Here is a 4391-nt window from a genome sequence, read left to right on the forward strand (position 1 = left end):
TGGCTGGATGCATCCCAGCACCCATGCGCTCACTGGCCTCTGTGTGCAGGGGCCGATGGTGTCAGGCAGCCGCCGCCCCAGCCCCTGCCCTGCCTTGCCTCACCCCACAGGACGAGCCTCCTGCCCATCGCCCCACCTGCCAGAGACCCCCTGGATCTCTCCCAACCCTGCCTGGCCCCCACGGGTGTCCCTCCCCATGAGCAATATTGAGGTGATCACGCCCACCTTGGCCACACCCACCCAATCTGCCATGACCACCACAGCCACGCCCACCCAGTGGGCCACGCCCACCTGGCACCCGGCGATAAATAAGTGGGTTTTGGGTTGCAGTTTGGGCACTCGGTCTCCAAAAGGTGTGCCATCACTGGCGTAGGGTCTCCTGCTTGAGCAGGGGGTTGGACTAGAAGACCTCCAAGGTGCCATCCAACTCTGTTATTATTTTCTGTTAAGATCCTGTAGAAATAAGAAGCTCCTGAAATGCCAAATATTTTAACTGGATGATTGCTGGCCCTTGTTAAAACGCTGTGTCCTTCTGCATGAGGTTAATTCCTAAATATCCCCATGCGATGCCCAGCCCAGGTCCATCCCTTGCTCTAAGTTTAATAGATTCGTCCTGGCCTAATGGCTCAAGGAAGGCCATCGGGTCAACTCTAATGATCAACTCTCATTCCCAAGCAATTATGGTCCTGTCTCCAAGGAGAAGCTTGAGGTGGTGCTTGTAATTAAAAGCCATGGCAGCATAAGATTTACACAGGCCAGAGTTACCACTGAAGGCCACTTGCTTGAAAGATTGATTAATGTACCAGGATGTGCTTCGGCATTGCTTATTATGCTCCTCTGCTTCAAGACCCAAATCACCACCTGCCATTCTTAGATTCTAAGCATTTGAGAAGACACTAATCATGGTCAGCTTGTCACCGGCCTTTCCCTCTCACAGGAGACCCATCTTTTTTCTCTGCTGCCCTAAGATGGCAAGGAGAGTAAAGCTAAGATTATGAGGGGAGAATCTGGCTGACGGTTAAAAAACTTCCTCAACAGGAGAGTGGAGAAGCCAAAAATTGGGGGAAACATATTGAGCAAAACTTTAGGAGAAGCTAAACTTAGGAGAAATGTCTTTAGGGGAATTTTAGAAGATGCTGACCCCTATACACGTGGTCCTCAATTTACAACAGTTGGTTTAGTGATCATTCAAACTTACAAAGTGAAGACTTCCTGTATAATTTTACAGGCCTATAAATATACCTGTATAATTTATAAATTTCTCAGTCTCCGTGATTCAACAAACCTTCCCCTCACCACACAGCTGTTTGGACACAACACCGACTAAGATGATAAGATAAGATAAGATAAGATAAGATAAGATAAGATAAGATAAGATAAGATATAACCTTTATTGACATTTTTTTACTGTAGGCACAACGGCACACATCAAAAATGAAATTCAGTTGCCCGCTCTCAAAGTGAAACACATACATGACACACACCTAAAACACACTATGTACAACATATGTATAGACCCACACCCCTACATATATATAGCAAATAAATATTAAATACTGTCCGCCTTGAATATATAACGGAAGGAGGAAGCTTGAGAGTTCACAAGGTTAATGCTGTATGGAATGAAACTATGGCTGAATCTGGATGTTCTGCTAACATACCTGGCTGGTTTTATGTTTCAGACTATAGTTGAAAACATGATATTATAGGAAGGTTGAATCAAGGGGGGGTAGAATGACATACAGTAAGTTCTGTATTTCCACATTTTATTTGCACCCCGTGGCTTCCTTATCAGGACTCTGTAAAACAGTTTTTCGAACTCCCAAATGTTTCTTTCAAGCCCCTCGGAGATAAATAAGTTGCACTGGTTGAAAACTCATCCTGCTGACAGCAAAGAGCCCAGATCTACTTGCAAAACAAACCAACCAATCAGCCAACAAACCAAGATAGGATAGGTGGGAGGGAGGGAGGGAGCTGAGCTGGAGAAAGATCCTTTTTCAATCCCAGATGAAAGGCTTGTGTGAAGGGAAAAGGGGAAACGGGACTTTTGAAAAATCACCCAATTGCAGACAGAGTGAAGATAAACTGCCGGCTAGTGAAAATAAAGCTTTTTAATCCTTGGCAATAACCATCAAGGAACCGTATGGTTTGATTTTTGGCAGCCTTGCCAGTTCTTCTCGAATGGAGTTGGGTTTGAAGTCGCCTTGTGACTTCAGATGTGGGATGTGTCGGGTTTTGTTTTTTTTCTTGGCCTGCGAACTAATGGGGTCACCTTTTATGTCACCCCAGCATTTGATGTGAATCCCATTTCAAATGGTTAGGACATGATCTGGATTTTGCACCTGTTTGCCTTGCTTGCATGGCTAATAGAGATGTGTGTGTTCCCCACCAATAAAAGAGCCTGGTTTTCATCTCTCCTAGACTGAGATATTCAGAGCATCTTAGTAGGACGTAATTAACTATCGGCTCAGCTTTGCCCACCCATATAATATTTCACCTAGAAATAAATCTTCCTTTGGTTATAAAACCTTCCTTTCTATCTTTCCTCCTTCCTTCATTCCTCCCTCCCTGTCCCTCTCCCCCTCTCCCCCTCTCTCCTTCCCTTCCCTTCCTTCCTTCCTTCCTTTCCTTCCTTCCTTCCTTCCTTCCTTCCTTCCTTCCTTCCTTCCTTCCTTCCTTCCTTCCTTCCTTCCCTCCCTCCCTCCCTCCCTCCCTCCTTCCTTCCTTCCTTCCTTCCTTCCTTCCTTCTTTCCTTTGTCCCTGTCGTCTCTTCCTTCCTTCCTTCCTTCCTTCCTTTCTTTCTCTCTGTCTCCCTTTCCCTCCCTCCCTCCCTCCCTTCCTCCCTAGAAATGGCTAGTTTATACTATCATGTAAAAGTAAAAAGCTGAGATTTGATGTTGTTATCTTATTCTACTGCACCAAAGGGAGTTGGAAGCCAACGCCTTTTCTTCCTTTTTCCCTTCTTTTCTACATTTTTCTCTTCCCTTTTCCCTCCCCCGTTTTTCCTATTATTTGCTTTTGTATTTTTGCATTTTATGTTATAAACCAATAAAAAGGACAAGCAAAAACAAAGGAAAGCAGGACCAATTTCTAATCATCATCTTCTCCTTATTAATATTATGAATAACCGTACATTATGGGCTTCCCCTTCCCTCCTCCTCTTGAACACTCTCTTTGGAAAACAATGACCGAAGATCTATTTTTCATTTTTAAGGACTCCTACATCGAACCTGATCGTACGTCTTCCTACTTTGACCTGACAGACGTGAGTAGAAACCGCAGCATCTAGCTTTCTAGATGGCTGGGGAATTCTGGGAGTCAAAAGTCCACCTATTTTCAAGTTGCCTGGTCCAGTGGTGGAGAACCTATGCCACGCGTGCGAGAGGCGGCACTCAGAGCCCTCTCTGTGGGCACGCGTGCCGCTGCCCCAGCAGAGTTCGCCAGAGTAGCGAGCACGTGGCATTTGGAAGTGACAGGGCAGGAAGTGAGCGAGCAAGCGGCGTTGCCCCCCCCACCCGGGGATGCCCTGGAGATGGCAAGGGACTGGCCCCGGCCACACTCACCCAGTCTGCCGTGACCACTGCAGCCACGCCCACCCAGTGGGCCACACACCCCCTAAGGGCACCACAATGCTGATGCAGCCCTGGCACTTTACGATAAATAAGTGGGTTTTGGGTTGCAGTTTGGGCACTCGGTCTCTAAAAGGTTCGCCGTCACTGCCCTGGTCTATTTCGTAGATTCGTAGATCACCGATTCCAATCAGATTCACAAGTGTCCTGTGAGATATTTTGGATACTATTCTTCTCTCTATAACTCTTGTTTCCTCTTACCTAAAGCCTCATTTGTTTTTTTTTTCTAAGACACTTGCCCAAATCTGAGCCATGGAAACTGTCAAGTGGAACAGGGAATCGCTGCGGGAGGGCGGGGGGAAGGAGTCTCATCTCTGGGGTCTCCCTCCTGTCTGTGGCTAAGGGAAAAGTGTTTTCCGTGACTGATGGGTCTCCTGTATTCTTGTCACCACCTGGTAGGCAACCATCCACCTGCTGTTGCTTTCCTGTCACTCTCTGTGGTCTTTTGCTTACAGCCTAGTTGCTAAGAGAAGCTCAGTCTGTTATAGCAACAAGCCATTACCGGAATGCAGAAGAGAGGAAAGCAGATTCCTTGAAAGCAGATCCAAGCTTCTAGATCACTCTGCTCCCTGTTAGATCCTTTCTCCCTCCCTTCTCACCGCCCGCCAGGCTGCAGATCCCCTCTTTTAAGTTTAAGCACGGAGAGATCTTCCTTGTCATAATAAGCCATCCTGCCTGGAATTAGTCCATGTCAAAGTTTACCTGGGCATTTCTGCTTGAGGAAACGCCAACTGCACCTGTTTGCTTTGTTCTTCTGGAGCG

The sequence above is a fragment of the Protobothrops mucrosquamatus genome, unplaced genomic scaffold (genome assembly GCF_001527695.2).
Source record: "Protobothrops mucrosquamatus isolate PMUCROS unplaced genomic scaffold, P.Mucros_1.0 scaffold1225, whole genome shotgun sequence".
Classification (NCBI taxonomy): Eukaryota; Metazoa; Chordata; class Lepidosauria; order Squamata; family Viperidae; genus Protobothrops; species Protobothrops mucrosquamatus.